This window comes from Agelaius phoeniceus, chromosome 6 (assembly GCF_051311805.1).
Source record: "Agelaius phoeniceus isolate bAgePho1 chromosome 6, bAgePho1.hap1, whole genome shotgun sequence".
NCBI classification, from domain to species: Eukaryota; Metazoa; Chordata; class Aves; order Passeriformes; family Icteridae; genus Agelaius; species Agelaius phoeniceus.
In genome coordinates this window covers 55,168,919-55,182,995 of record NC_135270.1, presented here as the reverse complement: position 1 = coordinate 55,182,995, position 14,077 = coordinate 55,168,919, and positions in this window count along the sequence as shown.

Sequence of the window (14,077 nt, the reverse complement as noted above, 5' to 3'; positions counted from 1 at the left end):
AATAAATCACAGAACACTATCTGATCAGTCCTTAGTTAATATTAAATTTAGCTCTTCCATTTTATAATTTCATAGTCAACTCTTCTTTTTTTTTTTTTTTTTTTTAATCCTAGACATAGATACAGTTTCTGTCCACCTATGCTTTTCAAATCCTGGCTGTAATTATATATGCATAAGTTCTTTATAATAAAGAGTACCTACGGTGACATATATTTGAAATCTGCTTTATGCATCTGGAAAGACTGAGTGGGGATGGGTGACTTGTCACAGGCAATAAAAAATGTCAGTGGCACATGTTTGTGTGTAGTCTGTGAATGCTGTTTGATGTACTTATCAGTTTCTTCCTACAATATGCTATAGTTACTGAACAGCACAGCTTGGCTATTGATGGGTAGAAGTAGAAGATAAGAGAATAGGCAGACAGTGATTTGGATTCTGCAGATGATATTTTGCAGGTTGGAAAGGACAAAGACAATCTGCAAGCACCAGCAGCTGATATATCCTCAATAGGAAATAATTCTGGGCTTGGAGACAGAGAAAAAACATATGCACAGTAAATCATGCAAATCGAGTCTTAATGGTGGTGCATTTGACAATAAGGCAGAAAATTATGGAGTTGGAGGTTGTTTCTTTTTGTTGTTGTTGGGGTTTTTTTAGCTTCAATTTTATAATAAACTTCTAGTTGGACTGGTCAGCTATTAACTTCTTAGCATGCAAAAGGCTATGGTGGTGCAGCACACTGGGATAACAGCAAACTTGTACTGGGGAGATGGAGGATTGAATAATCATCCCTCTTACCGACTTCCCTGGGTCCCCTGAGAAAATCACAAGTGGTTAAGAAACAGCCAATTGGTCAGAGGAAATGAGGGCAATTTCCAGTATCTAAAGGAGAGATGTTATTTTTTACACTTCATCATTTCCAGTAAACTGTTCATTCTGTGAATATTTAAATCTTTTTTTAAAAGCCAACCAAATAAACGAACAAACAAAACCAACCCAAGAACAGTGAGGCTGTTTCATTCCTGCTTCCCTCTGTAAAATCCCTGGAGCACTTCCCTTGGAGAGGATGCTGACCAGATGAGGAAAGCCAAAGGGAGCTGCTGGCAGTTCCTTTGTCACTGTAACATCTTGCAGGAGAGCGTGGTACTTGGGGATAGAGCTAACGACCCACTGTGGCACCATGCCATGGAACTGTCAAATTATCTGGAGAGAGGATGGTAATGAATGTGCATCACTGCTACATACAATTTGCTTTTAAGCAGGTAGGTAGGGCTGTGACTGAACAGAAGCCATTAAATTATGAACAGAAGGAGAGGGATCCAATTTTCTGCCTTGCTAAGGATATGAATAGTTTTAATCATAGCTGAAGACTTCGAGTTTGCCCTTCCTTTTGTAATCTTCCTCAATTGTTTCCTTCAAGTACAGCAAATCTAATTCTCTAGTTCATACCATCAATGTTGCACTGGTCTAATTTCATGGATGATTTTTGAAGAGGCAGTTTTGTTTTAGTGCAACGGAAGGAAAAATGGAGTTCATTGTTCAAAAGCTCCTCTGGCAATGAGATGAATGGAATATCTCATTTAACCTCTCTTCTGTTGCATTACTGCAGTGTTTTCTGCAAGGGGAACTTGGGTAGTCTGTGCTGCATCTAGACAGCAAATAAAAGAACATTGGGACCCAGAGTTTGCTGGGTGCAAAGTGCAAAAGCTACACTCATCATCGGGAGGTTCTGTCACCCACCAGCTTTGGACGTGCAGTCTACACTTTTAGTCTAATCTTAGTGACAAAGTTGTAAGTGACCCAGATTTTGGTCACTATAAGATCATATTTTAGACAAGAAAGGCCTGTGTCCAAATGCATATTTAGTAAAGAAGCCTACAATATAAATTTTAGAGTCAGATCAGTTCAAATAAGGTGAAAGACCATTTATAGTGGGTTCTGTCTGCCAGTATTTACCTTTTCTGCACTGCTGAGCCCTTTCTCCATTCTGTTGATACAATTGAAAAATTTATATATATTATTTTTTACAAGGAGGGCTTTCTGCTATTGCAAACTGACCTTAAACTCTGTACCTTTAAAAGTAGAGTTAAAACACGTGTGCATTAAAGATACTTTCAATGCATAGTGCATGTCTTCAGAATAGCTTTTATCTAGTTATGATTAAAAAAATTTCACCACCAAGACAACTTGATGGTTTTATGACTTATTGACTACCCTGTTACTGTGTAACACAGTTAATTGGCTCTCTGCTTGCTTTAATCTTGGATGTTTGATTCTGCTAAATCTTTAAAACACATTTTTGACTACATTATCCTGTAAGTATTTAAAATAAATGCCCCTCAAATGCATTTTTTGCAGTTTTAATAAGTTCTCTTTAACAAATAAATGGGGAAAGGAGTGGAGACAAGGGAGGATGCATGAAATATTAATAAAGGCCAATATGATGGAGTCAATAGATAGAGCTTGTTAAGATAAAAGCTTGTTTTTCAAAGCATTCAAGTTTGGATTCTCAGCTGGGACAGTCTGAAATAGCTCAGGGTAGATCATGCTTTCCTTTTCCTCTTTCCCCTGTTTTGACACAGGCAGAGCCAGCAGGTGGGAAAATTTCTCCCTTTTTGCCTGTTGTCTGTGTGCAATGGTGGGGAGGAACTAGTCCTTCCTGGAGATCTTGCATGCTGACTTTGGATGCTAAAACACCCTTTGGAAGAGGTGGATAAAATGTGGATAGGGCCACCATAATATGGGGTGTGGGGAGCTATAATTCCCTCAGGGGTAATGCCACTGCTCTGACCATGGAAGGATAGAGGTGTATGGCATGTGACAGTCACAAATAAGCCTCTTACAAAAAATGTTAATATTAATGTGTGTGTGTGTGTGTGTGTGTAGGGGTTGGAAAATGCAATGAGAGCTGGCCATGGGCATGGGTGCAGGATGATTGGGTCACAGGGCAGTCCTGCTTTGGCCAGGAGAGTTTCTGCAGCACATATGCTCCCTTCAAGGCTCTGGGGAACATGAACCTCATCTCCTCACTGGGACACAGGCAGCTCCCCCTCCAGGCAGGTGCCAGGGGAATCAGCTTCTTTGCACACTGACAGAAAAAAGATTCTTCAGTCCAGCTCCTCCATGGGGGTGTATTCTTTAAAAACACAGCCTAAGCCACTAGCCACGTGCTTGTTGGGGTGTCTGTCACACACAGATCCTCCTGGGGAGCTCTGAGAGGTGGGGAAGGACTTGGGCTTTTAAAAGTCATTTAAAAATGACTTTTTTAATTGTCAGGAGACAGAGCTGAAATCCTGACAGAATTTAAAGGTGTGCTGTGAAGGCAATGGAAAGTTGTGAAGGATATTAAAAGGATATCCCTCTAGCTGTTTGTTTTTACACTTTTGAATCAAAAGGACATAATCTTGGGAGAGTTTCCCTGTTCAAATATGTAAAGGGTTTCTCGTCACTAATATAGTTCTGCTGATTTTTGTGAAAATCTTGCAGAAAAATGAAGCTTTGGAGAAAATATTCTGTGGAGTGAGGATTCTGCACGGTTTTGTGCCTCTTGAAAGCCTGCTTTTTGTGCAGGACAGTGTCAATTAAAGCCATTCCTGCATCATGTCGCTAGAGGGACATGAAACATGGACTAGATTAGCTCCTGTTGTTCTTAGTTACTGCTCTTTAATGTGAAAAAGCACAACAGGGATGACTTAGGGCTTTCCATTCTCTGACTGAATGAAAGAGCTTTAAAATATGATCTTTGAGCTGTTTGATGTTTGTTGAAAAAAAACCAACACATACTAGTGCTGAAGATAGTGCAATAGTATAGAAGGACACCAGCAGGTATTCAAACAAGATGCAAAGGAAATCTTCAAGCATAAGATACAAAGAAATAGTGTCTTCTACAGTTCTCAGCAAATTAAATTGTTAATATCAGGTATTTGTATTAAGCTTAGCCACACACTTGCTCGTATTCATTTCAACAGTGGAGATGAACTGTGCTAGATCTGCTTTCAATCTAGGGTGTGATCTCAAGCCATGAAAGTTTCAGTGTCTCCTCTGAGCTGTGTTTGGCAGCAGAAGGGGAGAAGGAGGCTCTTCCATGGGCCTTTCCCACAGAAAAGCTGCAGGGCACAGCTGGGAGGCAGCAGTGGAGCTGCTCCTTAGCTCTGTGAACAGCTCTCCCCCACCCTTGTCCAGCATCAAGCCATAAAAGCCCAGCTTCAGTCCTGGACTGGAAAAGGAGCATCCTGGGCCTGGTCTGAGCTGGGAGGCAGCAGCTGTCATGACTGTCCCCATGTGCTGGAAACCTGCTGCCTCCCAGCTGAGCCCTGTGGTGCCTGCCTGCAGCACAGGCAGGAGTCCACCCACGCCTGGTGGGATGCCAGAGGTGCCCCAGGCCACCATCTGTGCTTCAGGTTTGCAAGCACACAGCAATGACACAGCACAGGGAATCACACTGCTTTAAGCTTAATGATGATCTTCACATTTATCTTGAAATAATCTTGTGGGCACACAAGGTCTGTGCAATCAAAAATCAGCAGTAACCAGGTTTTAGATACAAGTGGTTTGCAGGGAAGCAAATGTGACACCACTCCCTAAAATCTCTTTTTTTGAGAAAGCTGCTAAGAAAGCACAGCTGAGGCATACCCTCTCTTGGCCAGCCTGGCTCCCAGACTGCTCCAAGCACACTTGGATTTTATCTGGCTCAGGGACACAGGGCTTGCAGTCATTTTGCATCACCCCCCTGCCTCTCCTCCAAGTCTCCCCCTGGCCTTGGCTGCCTGAAGGTGCCTCCAACTCTTCCCTCACACCAGCTCTCCATATAGTGAAGAATTTTGGTGCCCAAATGGGAGAAGAGCATTTCTGTTTCTACACTGGAGATAGGAGGAGAGTGCTGGTGACAATTCTGTCCCCTGACTCTGTTCCAGGTGGGGGATTTTACTCACACCCCATTTGTCCACAGCCACAGCAAGGGTGCTCAGAACTGTTTTCCTTTCCAAAAAACTCCTTGGGTGGCTTTTGTTTTGCATGGAGTAATTAAGGAGAGGAAGCTGAGCCCTTTCCCTTCATGCCTTTGTTTCTCCTGTGTATCACATTACAGGTGCAGGGGTCAAAGTGTGACCATGTCAAAGACTGGTGGCAATGAATAGCTGCAGAAGAGGATTTGTGTTACTGCTGATCTGGTGGAAAAGTAGAGAGAGGCTGGCCACTTCTATCTATCATCTATCAATCTATCTATCATCTATCTATCTATCTATCTATCTATCTATCTATCTATCTATCTATCATCTATCTATCATATATCTATCATCTACCTATCATATATCTATCTATCATCTATCTATCTATCTATCTATCTATCTATCTATCTGTCTATCTGTCTATCTATCTATCTTCTGACTGGGTTTTATTTTATTTTTAGAATGCAAAGACTCAGGAGAGCTTTTAGGTCTAGTTTGTCCCTCATTAGCTTTTGAACTGTTACTCATGCAGTGTGATTAGTTACATGTTGTACCTGTCACTGCCTCTGCCCTTTGTTCAGGCTAGCTAAAATATAGTAGCACCTCATTTCAGTGATAGACTTGACCTAGAGTAAAATGTGCAAATTCTTACAGAAAGCGCAATAATTGCAATTGATTTATTCTTCTATGGGGAAATAATGTCTGTCTCAAACAATAACATCAGCTTTCTCTTAATTGCATTACATTAATATCATATTATTCTGTATTCATATCCACATCCAAAGCTGTGAAACATGTCTGGGTTGTGTTGGGTTTTTTTCCCTACCCTTATGACACACACAACTCTCAAAATAGGTTACCAAATATGGGAAGTCCCTTTTTGCCCATTCTGTAGAAGAAAGACAAAAGGGAAGAAAAAGAATTTTAAATAACACATTGGTCTATAAGCAGGGAAGCTGTATCATACCAACCACAGCCCCGTGTTTATCTCTGCTGTTAATCCAGTGGTAGGGATTATGCTGTATTAATGATGTGTGGGAGCTCCAGACTATTTCTTATTCCTGGCTCACAGCATCTGCTTTCAACAAATGTCTTTTGTGCACATATGTGACCTTTTGGCTCCCTACACTTCAGCCCACCTGTCAGGATGGCATCATGCCTGCTCATGAGTGTGGCCCAGCTTCTGGGGCATGGAGGAAATCAGCCCCTGAGGCCCTGTAAATGCTTCTCCATGGCAGAGCACCTCCCTCCTCTCCCAGTCCCATGGTGCACATGGCTCCTGGCTTTGGGGAGCCACCAGCCAGCTGATCTCCAGAGGACACCAGCCTTGGCTGGGGTTCCTGGTGGGACATGAGGGCAGACCTGAGCTGGCAACAAGCAAGAGAGCCCCTCTGGCCATGGGGTCCCTGCAGGCTCCAGGCTCAGTGAGTATCACCCAGTGCAAAACAATAACTAAATAAACTATTTAGTGCATTACAACAAGTGAGCTCAGGCTCATTTTCAGCAGGAATTTGGGACACAGCTGACACCCAGTCTGTAAATCCAGCCCCTTTTTGTGACACCCAGCCTGTAAATCCAGCCCTTTTCAGCAGGGCAGAGTCATGGATAAAATCCCAGTCACTTTTCTCCTTCCTGAGATCAACCTATGCAACATGTGGCACCTCATGAGAAAGATTTTACCAGCATGGTTTCCTTCAAAACAGCTATATTTTGTGAACGTTGCCTGATTTTTATTTAGAGGGGATGAAACTTCAGTTCAGAGGCAAAATTCCCAAAGTGTCTAATGTTGTCAAAACATCAAATTTCACAGTATATTTGGCATTAAGACTCATTTTTTTTCCTTTTTTTTTTTTTCCTTTTTCCCCCCTGATTTTCACTGTGAGATTCCTGTTTGAAAAGCAGGGTTTGTTTTTCAACTTTTGTGCAATTTGCTTACTTGGAATACAGTAACATGGAGCTCTCCAAAGTCATTTTGAGTTTAATTTTGGCCAAAATTGCACCTGTTCTGTTTTTTTAAACTGGAAATGAAGTCAAAATGGCAGGATTTCCCATGAAGTGATAAGTCTCATTTCTCTTCTGCTTTGGCTGGGTTCAAATCACCACAGGGAGAATTTTCCAAGAAGGTTATTTATAACCTTTAGAATATGGAAACATTTCAGTGTTTTCAACCTGCAGCATGTGGAAATAATCAGGGAAAAAAAAACCAAAAAACATTTCCATGGTTTTTGATAACTGAAACAACAGGTGCTAGGTCCAGGAATAGAGAAAGAGGAATGGGAATTAAAGCACTTTTCAGCATGTAACATTCAAGGTGGAAATGCCCAAAGAGAGGGGTTGACCCAAACACAAAGGAGAACTTTACACACCCTGCACTAATTACATTGAGGAACCTTTTGACACAGGACGTTTGTGGAGGCCAAAATTGTAAAAATTGTAAATGAGTTCAAACTGGGAGCAAGAGATTTGATGTAGGAAGTCCATCAGGGGCAATTATGATATTCCAGATGTTACTTCCAGCAAGTCCTTGAGCAACAGACTGCTGGAAGAATTCCTCTATTTCCTCTGCTTCCTATAGCTTTTCCTTAATTGTCTGCTGCTGTTGGAGGAAGAATAACAGGTTGGAGGATCCTTGGTGCCATCTTGTCCTTGTGTTACTGGCTTGTCAGAGAGCTTGGACAGCAGCCATGGCAAATGGAGGATGTAACAAGGGACTCCAAATGAAATAAAACAAACCAACAAAAAGTATAGTTTCTTTGGTTTGCATTTCTTTGAAAATTGATTTCAGACAACCCTGTTTTCCAGCCTCAGTGGTGTCTCAATAGCTGCAGGACACTAAGCAGGGAGTCACCCACCATAGGGACCCTGTTAGGAAAGTGCAAACTGCACATTGAGAGCACACAGAGAGGAGGAGAAAAGGATGAGGGTTTAGAGATGGTGAGAACAGAGGGCCCTATTTGGCAGCTCTTTAATGCTTCTCTTAGTATTGTGTTTGGCACCCAATTGCCATGGTGATGTGATTGGCAGCTGATTGACAGCATTACGTAATGGAGCTGTCTCTCTTGAGCAAGAGCCATATTTTCAGAGGAAAAATATCACACTGCTGCTGGGGATGGGACCAATGCACAGCCTGCTTGGATCAGCTGAGGGTTTGGAGCAGAATTTTCTCTTTAAGCAACTAAAGATTCACAACTCCTTCACAGTGAAATGTGAGTGAAATAGCCATCAGGACTGCAGGGGTGTCCAGACATCTCATCATGCTGCTGACCATCTGACAGACCCTGGCTGCACTGAGTGCCTGTTGAGCTAGCAAGGGGGCACCCCAGCCTCAGGGAACTGCTCTTTCAGTGCAGTCCTAAACCCAGTGCTTTCAGGAATGACACAGGGGGAAAAGCTGCAAATAAGGACAGTGGTAACAAAATACAGTACAAGAATTGGTGGATATGACAGCAATTTTCCTCCTGGATATTTAAAATACACTGGTTTTAGTGACTGGGGCACAGTGGCTGGCATGAGCATTGTTTGTATTTGAAGGGCAAGAGAATTGGTTGCCAGTTTTCCCACAGGACACCTCAGTAACAAGCATTTTAATCCCACCAGTGCTTTTTCTTACCTGGCACTTTCTTGAGTTTTGAGAATGTGGGGCTTGTCCCTGATCATGGAATTCTGGGATTTGCTCACACATCACTGGGATTCCCGTGTGCAGTGAGGGTGCTGTGTTAGATTGTTAGACAGAAAATGAGCTCTGCAGGGACTGAGTCCACAGAGAATGTGGCTGGGGTGCTCCTGATGGCATCCCTTTAGGAGATGCTCCTTTGCTTCCAGGGAGAACTGATCACTGACCCTGAACTGACTATAAAGGGTGAGCAGAGAGTGATGCCCAAATTCCCAACCCTCCTGGTTCAGAGCAGGTCAGGCAGGAGCTCACACTCACCTGGAAAAGCTCAGAGCCACGCAATAATGGCCCTTCTGTCTGTGGATGTAGGACCCTGGTTGGCCACACTGAGAGGAGAAGGTGTGATGGAACAGACATCACACCCCCCCCCCAGTTTATGAAGAAGTATGTCTTTTCCCTTTCCCAGACCATAATTAAACACTAATTATGTACAGATCAGCATTCAGGGTGTTGCAGAGCTGTTGCAGTGTGTCGCCATTTCCTGTCTCACCTATCCCATCCCCCTCAAGGATGCCAACCTTTCCCCCTCCCCCTGTGCCCTCCTGCCTGGTACCTTCCAGCAAGGCGTCCTGTGATTGGCAGATGCCCCCCCCAGGCCTGGGCCCATTGGTTTGTCCCAGTGTCCACATCCCCTGAGCCTTCTCCTGCTCACACCTGGCTGGCCCTCACCTGTCCCTCCCCTCCCCCTGTCCCCGGGGCTTAAAAAGGACATGAGACCGTGTGGTCGGGGTCTCTGCCGGCTCTGTCTGGAGCTGATACCACATTCAGAGGTCTACCATGCGACAATAAACTCTGGATCTAAGCTACACGGCAGAACCCGCTCCTTTTCTCTTCACCGTCTGAACCTTTTCCACCAAAGGTAAACTGAGTTCCTGTTTTGCCTGGATTTGTTCTGAGCGCCCAGCTGCAGCACCCAGCCAGCCAAGGGCATCTCTGGGGTGAAAAACGCCACAGCTGCTGCCTTTGGTCCAGCAGCGAGGCCAGACGAAGCCAGGCAGGACACACCCCGAAACATTCGGGGCTTAAGATTTAATACAGAGCCAGGGCAGATCCCACTGCAGGGTCCAGGTGTTTGCAGAGCAGAGAGCACACGTGTGGATGCACGTGTGGATGGATGTGAGCTCCTGTGGAACCCAGCCCAGATGTGATCTGCACTGCAGCCAGGGGTGCTGCAGGTGCTGGGCAGCTCCTGGATCTGCTCTGGGCTTGTGTTTGTGCCTCAGCAGCGTGCAAGGCCCTCCTCATCTGCAGCGTGCTGCAAACTGTGCTCTCCAGCTCTTGGCAAGCCAAAGAGCTGCTTTTGGCTGCCCTTGGATCATCACTGAGCAACTTCTGGAGCCAGTGAGGTCTTTCCCTGTGAGGCACAGCATGGAGCCCTCTGCTCTGCACATGGGGAGAAGGGGCTTCCAGCAATTCTCTTGACACAGCCACAGCACTTGTGCAGGGTGTGGGAGGGCTGGGGAAAGCTCCTGCCTCTGCCAAGCAGGCTGGAGGACAGGAGCAGCTTGTGGGGCTGGGATATCCTGGCCCCAAAGAAGCACAGAACATGCCAGGGGAATGAGGGAGATTAGATTTCACTAGCTAGCAAATTGAGTTTCTGTAACCCCTGACCAAAATTCATACTATCAGCTGGAAATAATACATTTAACTGGTTTCATATGGCTTTGAAACATCCCATAAACAAAATTTTAGGTTTCAGTTTTTATTCACCACTCTTTCTCTCTCTTTCAGCAGGACTTGGAGAAAAAATCCCACTAAAGCCCAGGCAAAGACTCCCATTGAGTTCAATGAGAGCTGAACCTGACCTTTATGGGATATCTTTACAGGTTTCTGTGCTCAGAGAGCTGCAGTTAGAGAGTAGGAGTTCTGGACCATATTGGAACAGAATTTTTCTTTATAAAGATGCTTTCCTTTGGACATGCAGCAGTGACAACAACACCTGTGTGCTCCCACACAGAGGCACAGCAGCCACACAGAGTCATCCATCTTAGGAAACATGCTATGCCTTTTAAGTGTTTCTGTATCAAAGACTGATAAATAAAACATGGGTTTAGTGTTAAAAGGAAAAAAGGGCCCTTTTAACAGATTAAAGTGCTCACAGTGCCTGACACTGTGAAATAGGAGTGTGGAGCAGCAGGGCAGTTCAGAGGAAGGACTGGCTATGCTGACAGGTGCAAACTGTTGTGTGTCTTGAAGCAGTCATTGGAAGAAAAAGAGCCCAAAATCTACTTTCCCAGCAAAGCCTTCCTGGAAGGTAACAAACTGAGCCCTCTATAGCTAAACTTCTCTATGTTCTCCAGCTGAGTGTCATGAGAAGAAGCTTTCCTTCCTGAAGGAAGAGGAAGAGAACAGTTTTTAAGGCCATCAAAATAAATAAGCAAACAAAATCAGCATCCTCTCAAGTGTTATAATGGTTTATTCCAGCAGAATGAAAGCCCTGCTGTGTTTTGCAGCATTTTTTTTCCCTCAGCATCCTGATTCTTCTCAAAGCCCAGCACACTGAGTTGGCTCCTTAACTGATTTCCATTTGTTCCTCAGCAGTTGCAAAAGCAGTGATAAAACCTTATGCCTTTTCTCATCCCTTCACAACTGTGAACAGAGGGTCCAGGACACCTAAAGGCTGTATTTGTACAGACAGGCACATTTCCCCATTCCAAGGAGCAATAACTAATTACATTTATTTGGTTAATCAGAAAAGCTGATGGTTAAAACTGATTTCCTTTCTGAACCTGTGTTACCTTGGTGGAGGGGAGCCTTACAGCAGAGGTCACTGAAAATCCTCCTGGATATTATCAGTTCTGCTCCTTGTGGCTTAGTGTACCAAGACAAACCCTTATGTGTGAAGGGCACAGAGCTGAGGCAGGGGGGGAGGGATAAACCAGTCCCTGCCCCTGCTTTGCTCTCTGACCAAAACACAGAGCATGCTGTCTGTGGAATGGGAAATGGAATTTGTGCACCATGTCTGTGGAATGGGAAATGGAATTTGTGCACCATCAGGACCCCACTTGATGTGGAGTCTTGCTTTTAACAGCTGAAAAGAGCCCCAAATAATGTGAATGAGAGCCAGATGATTTTGCTGTCAGGCTGGTAAGGAGCAAGTTTATGGTGCCAGCTGGCATCCCATCACCTTTTGGGACAAACCTGCCTCCTGCTCTCATAGATCTGAGATGTTGCAGCAAAGAGCAAGCCCAGGTACATCTGAGATGCTCTGTCCCTACCCCAGCCATGCAGTGTGGCCATGCAGTGCCACACTGCTGCCTCTGCCACCTGAGAATCCTCTACACAGCCCTATAAACCATTTCCAAAATGCCCCAGCCAGCAAGACACATGGCCAAAGGCGAGTGGGGGGAACCTATAAAATTAAATTGCATTATTTATTGGAGAGATCCAAGTTCTATCTTGCCCCAGGGTGTCATTATGTCCCTCTAGTCTATGCTGAGAATACTCATCTGCACTCTGATAATGACTTTGATACCTTTCAAAAATGATGATAATTTAACACCTCTGTGAAAGACACCTCTTCTAGACATACTGGCACCCCTTGCAGACCATGATGCTCCTGCAGGGACTGAGTGGGACCAGAGCCTGAAAAACTGCATTAGATTTCCCCTCAGCAAGGCAGAGTTGACTTTGTCAGCAAAGGGACACTGACCATGGAAGCTCCTTGTGTTGGATTTGGGGTTGGGCATGGTAGCTGGTGTTAGATGGGGGCAGAAGGGAGGTGAATACCAACACCACAACCATATAGAATGGTCATAGATACTGTCCCTTTGCTCCATTCAGCAGGAGAGAAGGAGGCAGCTTTGTTAGCTCACCCTATGCTCAGTAGGCCTTATTTAATATTAAATCCCATGGGAATTTTCTGTTTATCTTCCATGTATCTCCTGTCACTCATAATAAGCATCCTTCCAGCCTGAGCAGGTCAGAACCCCTAACACTATTTCCCTGTATTTCAAAACAGATGGGATGAAGTAACAGGGGAAAATGCTTCTGCCCACAGGAGGCCATTCTGATTTTGCTTTTTAAATTAGTATTTTGTCCCAGATCCTGGAAGAAGCTTACACTTTGGTCAGAAAGTCTTGGATTTTCCATTGTACTGTTTAACTCAATAGCATTTCCTATGCCCTCACAAGGCTTGGGTGAAACCCTTCTGCCATTAGAGGCCAGTGGAGAGCTCAAAAGCAACCTGAGACTTTCCACTTTTTAGTTTTATATCGTTTATTTGCTCTTTTATAAGAACAGATAAACGATATAAGAGCAGATAAACGATCTGCAGAATTGGCAGCCTGTGGTTGATAGCTGAGGTTTGCCCAGCCAGGTTCTGCTGCAGGGCTCTGTGAGCACTCACTGGGATTCTCTGCCCACCTCCCTCAGCCCTGACACTCAGTGAGCATCTCATGGCCCCTGCTGACACTGACAATTAGCACCAATTACACCAGCAGTTTTGTAGGGTGAATATTTGCCCTGAAAGAGACCTGCTCACTTCCCAGAGGCTGCCTGATGTCTGTAAGATAAGAATGATTTACTGACTGCAGCTGGGCTCCAGCAGGGGACACAGGTGTCATCAGTCTCCCCTGACACCTTCAGCCCGGCAAACTTGGGCCTTTTGAAGGAGTTAATGCCACTCAGTGTCGGGTCCGGCTGTCTGTCTCTGCCCCGACACGGGTAGAGTGGTTCTTTGGTGGGCGCGATGCAAAGGACGAGTCTGGACTCTTCAGCTTTCGGTCTTCAGGTTGTTTATTATTTCTTATCTACAAAATTTTTCTGTCTGCCCAACAGAGGTCTGATCTGCAGGCAGTCACAGGCACTCTCTGACCACCCACGGGGCGGTCATGTCTTTTTATACTAAAACCTACGTATACAATATTTACCTTTATTTCCCAATGCGTTTCGCCCATGTTGGCAAGTGCACCTTCACTAGAAACCAATCTCTAAGTGCCAACATCATCACAGGAGATGGAGGACAAGAAGAAGAAAGAAGAAGGACAAGACACGCCCCGATCTCTCCATCTTGTCTCCATAACCCCCCTGTACCAAAAACCTTAAAATCTATATCTCACCCTCTAAATGTGTCTCTTTTACACCTTGTACTCTAAAGTGATTCTCTTGTCCTCAGACTCTTGTTACTTCTGTGGATGGATCAAAATCAAGCCACCAAGCACTCTTGGCAACATTCCAGGGTTTTCGAGACCCCCAAGGGTTCTCCTGGCATCTCTGGACATCGGGAACGATGTGCTGAGATCCCACATCTCCCCCTTCTGTTTGCACCAAGAAGACTTCTTTGGCAACTTGACTCATGACATGTCTCACACACATAAAGATGCATGGGACAATGAGCACGAGGACTAAGAGTATTATTAAAATATAAAATCCCATTTTTAAAAACCCTCTCCATAAGGGAGAAAGATCAAAAAATCCCGCCACATCATCAATCCATGACCCAGTGATCTCGCCTAAT